At 40.8% G+C, this 12389-nt stretch overlaps 1 long non-coding RNA gene across 1 annotated transcript; it reads right to left on the bottom strand.

Moving 5' to 3' along the window:
* Positions 1–4180: 4180 nt before the first annotated feature.
* Positions 4181–8698, bottom strand: LOC131736970 (uncharacterized). Its single transcript, XR_009328567.1, has 3 exons — positions 8532–8698; positions 8325–8400; positions 4181–7979 (listed from the first exon to the last, which is right to left on the bottom strand). It is a non-coding gene; the product is annotated as an uncharacterized LOC131736970 (long non-coding RNA).
* Between the last annotated feature and the right edge of the window lie 3691 nt (positions 8699–12389).

The following is a 12389-nucleotide window of genomic DNA, read 5'->3' as shown; positions in this document are numbered from 1 at the left end:
GCCCATCCGGAGGTCAGGCAGGCTGCCGGTGCTTCTCAAAAAGTCCTGCAGGGGTCCTGTACTGCAGCTATCCACATGGGGTGGTTCACTGTCCAGCCACCCACCTGGATCGTCATGGTACCTGCATGGGCGCCAAGTACCCAGTGACTGTGTGTAGCTGCACCATTTTTGGCTCAAGCTGGACCCACCCCTGGATCACACAGTGTCATTGTCGATCCGGTGTCAACCAAGACTGTGCATGGAACCCACTCCACTCGGACCGCGATGTGTCCTCCCCACGACAATGGTGGGCTCTGCTGGAACTGTGATGTTATCAGCTACTTCTGGGGGAGTGGAGCCTCACTCCCCCGGCTGCTAGTGGCTGTAGTAGCGGCGATGTGCAGGGCAGTGTTACGCTGTCAGCTGCTTCTGGGGGCAGTGCAGCCCAGGGGTCCTGTGTGGACATGGCCTGGAGCAAAGCGCCGAGTTCCGAAGCCAGGTGGCGGTGGCCTGGTTGGCTTTGGACTCGTCTTTGCTGGGCTGGGTTAACTGTGGATTGGTGTCCTGGTTGATGTGGCAGGGACTCCTCGTGCTGGAGAACGGCCTCTATAGCCACAGCCTGGTTCACCACCTCCTCCAGCATCCGTGGGCCAGTGAGGCGGACCTGGTGTCGCAGTGGCGGTGGTTGCAGGCTGCAAATAAAGGCGGCCAGGGCTATCCATCAACAGAAGCTGTATGTCCATCGCCAGGCGTGTGACGTCTTTGGCCAGGACTCCCAGCTTCTCTCCCGGTGCTCGCCTCCAGCACTGGAGCTGTTCCTGCAAGCCTAGGTAGGAGTCACATTCCTTGAACCTCCATTTTAGAGCTGTCGTCAGTGCCGTGCAATTGACCCTCTCCTCCCAGCTCAGGTCCAACAGCACTAACCCGTCCAGGGCTTGGGACAGATACGTAGCCTTCCTGCAGTCTGTACAGACATACTCATCAACGGACAGCTCAAACTGGGCGAGGAAGGCTTCCAGGGAAGAAGTGATGTTGAACCGGGGCAGGTTTGGTGTTTGACCTTGGGGTGGGACGGGCTGTCTGTTCGCTGCAGGTGGCAGCATCTCGGTCTCTTCTGCCCTGCTCTACAGATTCCTCTCTATCGCAGGGGGTAACAGCAGCTCGGCTCTGGCAGGCAGTGGCCGGGGTAGTTCCAAGTGGATCCTCCTTGGTAGTCGGGGACAGACTTGAGTGGGCCCACTGTCTGGCTGTGGGGTGGACGGCAAGGGGGATCCCAACTAGGAACTCAGCTCTACCAGCCTTTACCAGCCAGTGGCACAACAAATAAGAAAAGAAAAGGAAGTCCAAAGCATACTGTTTTGGCCGTGTGCTACACCCAACAGTGCAGTCTCTAGTTTCTTTCTTGGTTTTCTTAGTCCCGCTTCTCTCTGGATCCCTTTAGTCTCACAGCCCGCTACTTTCCCCCAGTCCAGGCCACACCCCCCGGTGCACCAGCCAATAATCCTAAGCATTCACGGCTTCCCAGTCTCAACCCCAACATCTTATCCCCTGACTTGTGACAACAATGTTGCAACCAGCTCCCGCTCGTGCGGCAAGCCAAGTTTCTGATTGGTGACGATTCTTCCGTCTCTGATATCCCTGAGCACTTGCTGCAGCTGAACCTTTGACTCTGGGTCACAGAACCTTCCAGAATGCAGTTACAGCAGACCCAGCATTGTTACAATAATTATTACTAATAATTTGTATAATTATTGGTAAATTAAAGTAAAATAAAAGTTTTTTTAGCCCTGCATTAATGTGACTGAAAGAGCTGACAATCAAGACTTAAACAAGCATCTAAAGTTTGGACCGACTTCAACACATGTAGAGATAAACATTCTTTATGAATATGTCACTAAAAATAATTGCAGGTTTTAAGCACCGCTAAAAAAATGACATACATCTAAGAGATAATCATGCTTTATAAATATGTCCACATATATTTAGAGAAATAGAAAATATTTATTTGGCTCACAGTGCAGGTGCCTTTATGCTACTGTAACCAGATTTGCTTAGCCAGAGGTAAGTTTGTTCTTTGAAGTTGTTATTGTTTTCATGTTTTGTGGTATAGTACCTGCTTAGCAGACTGATATTCATATCTTAATAATGTTGTGATAACTGTGCCATGCAAGTTTTAAAACATTGAGTCCATCCTACAATATCCCAAGCAATCTCTGGATGATGTGCAGGTGTTGTTACAAATACAAGGAGCACAACTCAATTCATGCACTTTGCTGTAATTCAGATCCCTTGTGGGGTTCCAGTGGATGCTTGCAGGGACATGTAGGAGATCAACAAGGACCCCTAAACATGATTCAACTCAAAGACACAGTACCCGCTATTGGGGTATCAAAAAGAGATAAACCACAGGACAAGGCACTAACACACACAGGCACAATGCGACATTGCTTGTCAAGTGATTTTGATAGCAAGACATGCACAGAGTTGTCACAAGTTTCAGGCTGTGGTCCCATTAACATACTCGACAAATATTGAAGATGCTGCTTTGGGTGATTAGTAGCAGATGTGGAATCACATCTATTCAATACAGTGCATTTATATAACACTGTTATATCAATGGGGAATTTTTGAAAATCTGCATCACTATATAAACCCACAGTTTAGGCCATGTTTATATATTTCTTATTACCTTTTTGTGAAAATCATTGGACCTTTAAATTACATGTCTAACCAAGGGTCTTCTATGAATATTACAATACATTGACAGTTTTTCATATTGCAAAGCCAAGTATGTGATAAACATATCTGACTGGAGGGGTAGAAGGATGTAAACAACAATGCCACTGCCAATTAGGATTGAACAATCATCAATACAAGAAACCATGGATACTGGCTGCCTCATAACATAACATAACATAACATAACAACACAACAACATCCATAAGGGTAATTTCTATAATAAAGGGTATTTTTAAATGAATACAGTAACAATTCTTAGATAACATACAAAAGGGAATATGTACATACCAAAATGTAATGATGGGCAAAGGGCAAAGCCATTGACATCTGCTTATATCCAGGGCTACACATGCCTAAGCCTACAAAATGTAGGTCATTAGCTCTCAATGATCTAGCAGTAAAATCATTGATGACCCCCCAAAAGCTACTCAGAAATGTATTACTGCAAAAAGAGTTATTGATCCAGCTGATGCTGAAGCAGCTACTCTTGGTTCTCACCCAGGATCTGAAGGAAATGGTTCCTTGTTCACAGAGAGCATAACAAATATTCCCTAAACACAGCATTCTGATCCACACTGTAATATCTCTATCCACACCATTAAATTACTTTTATAGTCTTTTTTTCTTACAGTGCTTTGCTAGTTCTACAGTAATGACGTAGCTCATCTTCAGCAGCTCATAAGATTCAAGCCATTTTGTACAGCAACACTTGAATATCTAGTTTTAAAGTCAAAGTGCCTGAGACAGAATATTAGGAAGATATTACCCTTCATAATACTTATTTCTTTCCTTTGATTTTTTTTTTTACTGATAGGCTTAAAGTAGCCATTCATGAAAGTGGTAAACATTAACCTTTTTATTTTTAAAGATAATTAATCTGTTACTTTTTTCCACATATCTTCTTTTTAAGATGGCCTTAGTAGTAATAATTGATTTCCTTTACATGAGAGTAGGTGTCATGCTGATATTAGCTCTTGCCAAGATAAGCACCAACTAAGACATCGCTTATTTTACTGTAAACGAATGTGATCCATCTGTGCTTCCTTCCATCTGGTGATGTAGATATCCGTCTTGCTGGTGTTGATGGCAGAAGTGTAATGCTGGCTCCAGAGATCAGCCTATTTTGCCTCCCTGGCGCATCAGCACACACAACGGCCTCAATGCTGGCTCCAGGATCAACCACAGTGCGGGCTCCCTAGCGCATCAGCATGACAATCATCTGGACTGAGCTGAGTAGGGTACTTCTCTGGGGTCTTCAAGTGGGCAACTTCCACCCTTGATGTTTCGTCAACTAGCCCACAACACCTTAACAGGGCTTGACAGTGATTCTGGCATCCCAGCATCATCACCCTCCGTCCCCCACTCAGCTATGCCCAAATTACCTTAGCCAATAACCGACATTCACACATGTCAGAAATATAAAACAGTAGTTTATTTAAGAATAAAAAGTGGTGCACAACTAATCTAATATTACAGAAAGGAAAGGCTATTGGTTAGAGATATGCGTCAAGTGTACAGTTCATTGGTTCCATAGTCAAACGATTACAACAACCATAACATCATTAGCATATACATGGTTAATATACTAATATTAAATATGGCTTATCACCCTAAGTGTCTACTTTGCATTAGTATTTCCAATACCCATTTCTCGTTGTAATCGATCATGTCAATATGCACGAGAATTAATTCAACTTTCCATTCAGAACGGAATCCAACATTCTAGTACCTAATTTAGCAAATTAGTTTTACCGTGTTAATTTAGTTTAGACGTGATGTACCAAACTATTAATATGTTATCAACCTCAGTTGATTATATATTCAAATTAACTCAGAAATGGGGCAATGATCAAATTCTCTGCAATTGCGAGACAGCTCCTTTGAGTTGCACATTTCAACAAACAAAATACATTTCTTACACACTCTAAAACAGGAAGTTATATTCTATTTCTAGAACAGTTTATCTACTAACTTGATAGCATTACTACAGTTACTTTCTCGAGTCATAAAGTATTTAATATTAGATATGTTGAATACTTATGAATTTTCATATAAAGAAGTCAATCTGTGTTGATGAACACTGCAGCTCTTTGGATCTGAACTTCCAATGAAGACGGTATTTTGCTGTATGCATTGTATTGCATAGGCTCGCAATAAACATATAGTTCTTTTCTTGCAGCATTATAGTTTTTGTTGGCAGTTTATCAACTGGAAATAGTTCTGTTGATCTGACGTAACTCAGTTCAGATAATGCGTTGCAATTGAAAAGTTATGTAGTTCGTAGATGTGTTCTCGTTGCAATTCTTCTGTACGGCTAGTACATGACCTTAGGTCCTGCTGCTGGCTATGCTTCCATTTACTGTTTCTGTCTCTCGTAGGGCAAAGAGCTGCAGCTGTCTTCAAAGCTGATTTTAGCCACTCTTCAGAACGTTGGCTCTTCTTTGCCTTCTGTGAATTCGAGCACTTTATGCTCCCATGACTTCAGGAACTTTCTTCAGAGCAGTTTAGCTTCCATTTCGTTCCTCCGAACTCCAACACTCTCATGGGCAAACTCCTGTTTCTGAAAGTCGCGCGGCCGGTTTTGTTCTTCCACCCTGTGATTGGTTAGTTTGGTTATTTTGGGCTGTGCCCGAGTCCACATGGGGTGTTTCTCATTGGTTGTTCTCATTCAGACACAGCCCATTGTTCTCAATAGGCTCTGTGCACAAGATGGCGTTAGTGGCTTCCGGTTTACCGGCATACTTACTTCCTGTTTAATACTTGTTGATGGTGATTGTAGTTCATTTTTGGTATACGTGTGTTTATTGAAGATTATTTCGTTATTATTCTATTAGATATTGTTTTATTTGTACAATGAGTGCCACAGGTACAAAACCGAAATCTGTGAAATATCAGAAACGAGAGGGAAGCACCTCGGAGCATTGCTGTGTCCCTTTTTGTTCAACGTCATCGCGATACAACTCGAGTGTAAACTTTCACTCTTTTCCTGTAAATGAAGAACTTAAAAAGAAGTGGCTCAACAACATCCGCCGAGAGCAATTTACGGCAACAAAACACACAAAAGTGTGCAGCAGACACTTTGTTAAAAGTGATGTGCTCAAAGCAACCTGTGGAGGGCGGCGATGGCTAAAAAAGCATTCGGTACCAGTGCTCTTTCAATGGAATGACTATCGTCAACAACAGCCAAGGCTTGGTGTTTGGGAGAGGAGAGAAAAACCTGAGCCTGTCACCGAAAAAGACGCAATGGACTGTTCAGTAATGCTGCTGACCCACGATTACTGTTCAGTACCACAACCTGCAGCCCTTGATGTAGCACTGTCAAAAAATCAAGAGCTGTCAAAGGAAATTGAAGAACTGAAAACCAAATTAGAAGAAATGACTGTAAAACAACGCTTCGGATTTGCCACCTCGGATGAGGACATCCGATTTTACACAAGGTAAGTAAATGTTTAAGCATAATTTATTGTAAATGTAGCATTTTTTTAGATTAAAACAATAATGGTAAAAATGCGTGTTGTGTATAGTGTTGTCTTTAGTTATTATTGTTTACATTCCACACAGATTTGCAAATTACCGCCATCTGATGGCCTTTTGGCAGCTGATGGAACCTTCTACCGCCAGATCAAGAACAGCCGCAGAAAAGAGTGAAGAAATCATGCTTCCTTGCAAATCAACGGTATTTAAAAAAATATATATAATAATTCTAATAGTAACAATCAGTGGTATCATGTTAGCCAAAAAAATAATAAAATATTGTATTAGGGCTGTGTGTTTTGCTCAACTTGGGGACTGATCTTTTTTTTTGGTCTGAAGCTATTAAATGTAAATCATTGAATGTTATAAAAAAGTCTCATCGCTTTTTTCAAACATTTTATAGGTTAATGTACAATTTAAGCATATTTTTTTAACATAAAATACATACAGAAAAATGTTTATAAATGGCTAAACTATGGCAAAAAAATTGGCCTGCAATCTATTACTAATTATTATTGTAAGCATAATTTCAAAATGTTAACACTTGAGATTCTCTTCTGTTTTCTCTACTTTTTTTCTGTGCCTCTGAGAATTGCTAACATGCACTCTTTTGTGAATGGTCTCAAAATCAAGTGATATCTACATGTATGTGAAATTAGGGAAAGAACTGTATAAGAGGGACAGGAGAGAGATAACCCGTTTCAGATTGCCTCATTCACGGCTACTCCCAGATCTGTAAACTCTGAGTGTGCTTGCTTCTAAACAAATGGCATCATTTTCATTTTGATATCACTTCTGCATTTAGTCTTATTTCCTTGCATTATTAGTAATTTATTTTTGTTGCCTGTACCATTGTCCAGGGTGAATTGTAAAGGTGTAGTTTACATAGAATATGGTTACAACAAACAATAGGTAGTTTAAAAAAAAAATATTACCGGGATTATAAAGTACAACAGAGCACAAGTGTGCAATACAGGCAATGAAGATCTGCAGTGTCTACAGGTGCAGTCTGAACAGGTAAAACAGTAAGCGAGCAGCAGAGTTCTGCATGAGCTGAAGTGGGCAGATAAGAAGGGAGATGAGTTCAGTCTTGACAGAATGAAGGCCTGGACTACAAATTGTGTAGAGAAAAGGCAAATTCTGTAGATTTTAGTGTAATTTAGATAAGTAAGAAAACATTTTTAGTAATTCTACTTTTCTTTACCACAACACTTCATTTTTTGATGGACAAGTACTTTGGCATGGACCCAAAAAAGTAAAATTGGTCAGCCTTATTTCTGATCATTGGTGTAATGTTAGGGTCACGATAAATATGCTGCACCAACATGTCTTCCTGGGCACATACAACAAAGTCACACCATTCAAGTCCTGTAATCAGTAACTGACATTGCACCTGCCAATAGTAGGCATGCTGGCTTTTCAATGCTAAAATACCTTGTTGCATTTGTAGGTATTTGCAGTCAACATAGTTTTTTACATTAGGACATTTAATTTCCACCAAGCCAAAAGGTGGATGCTCCATTGGATCATAAATTATGCTATGTGGGGAAGAACCAAGCCAAGGTGCATCTGGGTGAATTACAAGCCCACAGGGTGAATAATTCACATATTTCAACATGCAGTATTCCCTAACTGCTCCAGAATACATTTCCAAACCCCTCCTCATCTCTGCAGTCTGCCCTGTTACTAGTGGCTTGGATAAAATGTCAAAGTCCTGGTATGCATCAGATACCTGCAGCACAGAAAGGTCTGGTAACTCTCCGATGAGCCCTTTGTACAGTGAACTCCTGTAAAATATGAAATATTCTCACAATTACAAATTAAATATTTAAGCTGTTATGTACTGTAAGTCCAGAAATATTTGCAAGAGTTTTATTCTTTGAATTTTGCATATCCAAAAAGATCGCAAACATTTTTAGTGCAAATATTTATTTTTTACTAATAGTAAATGCTTTTAGGGTAACAAGTCGCCAACATTTCTGGAGGCAAATTAGTCTTCTGCTGTGATTCATCAAATATTTTGGCTACCAATATTTCTGGACTTACAATATATCTGTCATTGTAGCTAAGAACAGATGTTGAGGTTTTATGTATTTGTAGAATATAAAGCAATGTACATATTTGAAGCTTACCTAACCCCTCCTTCAACTGAGCTGTTGAGGTAGGCTTTTTAATTTCCATTTTCTGAATGGGTCCAGGTTGCACACCCTATGAAAACAGAGAATGTGGACAGGGACAGTTTAGTTGAAGTGTAATTAGATTATGCTGCTTTATTTGTATTTTCTTAGCAGACACCCTTACCCAGGCTTTACTTGCACATGAACTGCATACAGACTTACCATGGTTCTCGGTTTGTGCCACCTTTGTTCTGTTTCAGTACAGCTGTGAACTGGAGGAACAATAGTTGTTCCCAGCTGCAAATAGTGAGCTGTCTGGAACAGAAGTGCAACGGTGTGGTTGCACAAGGCCATTCCAGGTGCACAAGAACAGTGGCGATGTATCACTATTACTGGGTCTGAATCCTTTAGCACAATCTGTAGTAAAACAAATTAATTAAATATAAGTCATAAAACACAAAATATTGACAACCATAAAACAAAGGAATTCATAACTAAAGTTTGTTAGTACACTAAAGTTTTTAGTATTTAGTATAACTTAAAAATAAACAATTGATCTTGTTCATTAATGTAAAAAAGTATTAGTAACTTTAATTATGCAAAGAAATTGAACTCATGTAACTGTAAATCAAACCTTGAACTTGAACAACTTGAACAACAGCTACACTAATTTGTATCCTACACTCAAACTGTGCGGCTTCTCATTCTTCTTCATCGATCTGAAACAACTGGCCCTCACACTGATTTCACCTGTCAGCCTGTCTTTGTTTGATACTGGTTAACGCCAACAATATAGACGTTATGTCTGAGGGAATACAGTGCTTGAAATAAAATAGAAAACCATCATAGTGTTATTAATTTGACAATGTTGTACAGTTTGCCATTTTATCATAAACAAATGTATTATTTATTAGAGTTAGAGTTAGAGTTAGAGTTAGAGTTGTCATATACATATTTCATGATTCACAATACAGTAAGAGCAGGTGAAATATACAATTACTTCAGTCCCAAGAGCAACTTTAACTAAAATACTTACAGTTCGATAATCACAATATAGTATGAATACATACAATACTTTTCATATTTTAATGTCATAATTATATTTTATATGTTAACATATAAACAACAATATATAACAATATAACTTACCCATTAACCAAGTATCCTTATTAAATACTGATTTTACCACAACAGTTTTACAGATATACAAAGACTGAAAATTTTAAATAACTCACCCTCGTAGTTGCAGAGGTAGCTGGAAACGTACATTTTAAAACCCTTTTCCAGTTTCTTTGATGGAGCTTTGCTGCACAGTTTAACTATTCTATGGACATCATTAACAGTGATCCTTGGTAAGCCCTGAAGGCAACGCGTATAAAACAAGGCCATGGCACACTTCAAGCTGTCATAAAGCAGACTCTAATATTGTATTCTAACGCAAGCAGACATTAACCGGAAGTAACTATGCCGGTATAAGAGAATGCGGAAGTAGGATATGCACAGAGCCTATTGGTCCATGGCTTCGCCCCCTGTTGTTTGGATTTATGAGATGGACTGGTTCCTGTCTTAGGTGTCAAAGCACCCAGAACTGACTGGCTTGCCGAAATTGTCATTCAGCGATCGTGAAGATAAGCCATTTGTTCAGCATTTAGTTTATGAATCTTTTTAAATGCATTCTTTGTCACCAGAAACCAAGAAGACAGAGAGAATGGTTTAAGATTCCCCTCTGTATATTTCAATTCTGTTACTTTCATACACAGAATGATATTATGACCCCCTCTGACGCTACGTTTACCTTTCTTTACATCAACGTTGCTTTCTTTCTACGATGCTTGAGGTCTCCAACCAAAATACTTTTGTCTCAGCCACAGCCAGTTGCTGCTCCTCTCTGCTGCTTCAGATAAGTTCTTCACTATGTGTTGCAACTCTTGACCTCTAAATCCGATGTCTCTGAAAAACCGGGTTGTGGAGTGTGCCACAAATCCTTGACAACCCACCTCTACTGGGTAAACCTGGACTCTCCATCCTCGCATCCCTATGGCACTGTTAACTGTTAACAGGTGATCAAGGTGTGCTGATCCACACCACAAGATAATATCAGGTTGAAGGTTAGTGGTGGCAATCTCAGTTGGGAAAATAAGCCATTGTCCAACATCTGCCAGTATTTTCCAGTCCCTAGCAGCTTCCAGTTGTCCTAGACAAGTTTTGGTTTTAATACCTTTTGTTGTTGGTTGATCCCCTGGACGGAGAAATGTAGCTCTTCATGTGTCATATATTGGTGAAATTGGTGGAAACCTGTTGGTCATGCTGCGCTTGTCTTCCAATGATAAGGCCAAACATTGCACACCTGGTTATGACGCAAAGTAAACCGACTAAGACCCACCTTACACCCTGTCAAAATGTGTCTTAATGTAGCTGGCAATGAACACAAAGGACACGAAGGATCCTCTCCTGCCCATAGATTAAGGTTCTGTGGTGATGAGAAAACATCATATATTGACCTGATGAGGAAACTGATCCTGCACTGTACCATTGTCCATAGATCTTGCCAGCCTATCTTGCGTTGTTCCACACTCCCATCGTGTCCATCCTCCCTGCTTGGCCTGGGAAACTGCCTTTATGCACCTCATCTTCTCCTCCTGCTTTTGCACCTCGTTGACTACCAGCTTCCTCCATTGAGCTGTGGCTACTTTGTGCCATGTAGGAGGAGCTGAAATGAGACCAAGGCCTCCTCTTCCAAGCTGTACTTGCCCCATGATATCACTGATACGAAGGGCAGCCTTTGCATCTTCCACAGCTTCCTTTGCCACCCACTTTCTTCCAGTTTTCAACACAGGTGCTGCCTCCCTCACACATACGTTGTGTGACTCTGCCAATGTCATTTCCAATCGAACCTTGGCGCACTTAAATTCCTTGGTTAGAGCTGAGACTGGCAGCTGCAGTATCTCTTTACCATAGGGTCTCACACTTTTCCTGATGTATGAATGGATTGATGCTTCCAGCTTCTCTACTGTTGTCAAGGAAACCTCACTGCTGTCTATGCTCATCAACCCTTGCACTGCTTGGTGTCTCACTTCTCCCACACGAACTGTGTCCTTCAGGTCCTCATCATACCATCTCCCAAGACTTTTCACATGATTCTCAGACACTGTTGGTATTGCCTCACTGTTAATGTAGAACCTCTTATCCACTACTTCACCTTTAATTATAGAGATGCTCCTTGACTTAGTGGGCTTGAATTGCATTCGTGCCCATTCAATGTTATTGATTACTTTGCCCAATAACCAATTAGTGCAGGCTACTGTTGTAGTCATGATTGTCATGTCATCCATGTATGCTTTAATTGGTGGTAGTCACATTCCAAAGGCCAATCATTCTCCTCCCACTACCCATTTTGACACCCTAATAATTACTTCCATTAAAAAAACAGTGGAGAAATGGTACATCCTGCCATTATTCCAATTTCTAGACATTGCCATGTAGTGGTGAATTCTGAAGTTGAAAAACAAAATTGCAAATCTCCGAAGTAGGCTTTCACTAAGTTTGTTATTGTCCTCGGTACACTGAAAACATCAAATGCTGCCCAAAGAAGCTCATGTGGTACTGAACCGTATGCATTAGCTAAATCCAGGAATGTCGCATGGAGCTCCTTCCTCTCCTTTTTTAGCTGTTTGAATTTGCTGCCAGATCACACTGATGTGCTCTAAGCAACCTGGGAAACCTGGTATACCAGCTTATCTTGTAATAAATTGAGTGCCTCCTTCTGACTTCTGCTCTCCTCTATTGCTTCCTCCTTTCTCTAACTAAGCACTCAGTCTCCTGCTGCCATCTAGACTTTACATGCATAGTTTGTACGTTCTCCTTTCTTTTTTCAACTCCAAACCTCTTGCTTTCATATGTGTAGATGGTATCCCCAAATTTATCCAGCTTATTTTCGACTGTTCCACCTAACCTTGCCAACGTAAAACAGAGATCTGTGTTTACTGTGTCCCACGCTGTTTTCTCAGAAGCTCTTGGCCATTTATTAACTCAAAATTTGTGCCCGTTGAGGTTCTTTTCTCTCTTACGCTGGTTCAGCTG

This window comes from Acipenser ruthenus, chromosome 4 (genome assembly GCF_902713425.1).
Source record: "Acipenser ruthenus chromosome 4, fAciRut3.2 maternal haplotype, whole genome shotgun sequence".
NCBI lineage: Eukaryota > Metazoa > Chordata > Actinopteri > Acipenseriformes > Acipenseridae > Acipenser > Acipenser ruthenus.
Note: the sequence above shows the minus strand (reverse complement) of the source record. Positions and strands in the feature narration are given on the sequence as shown.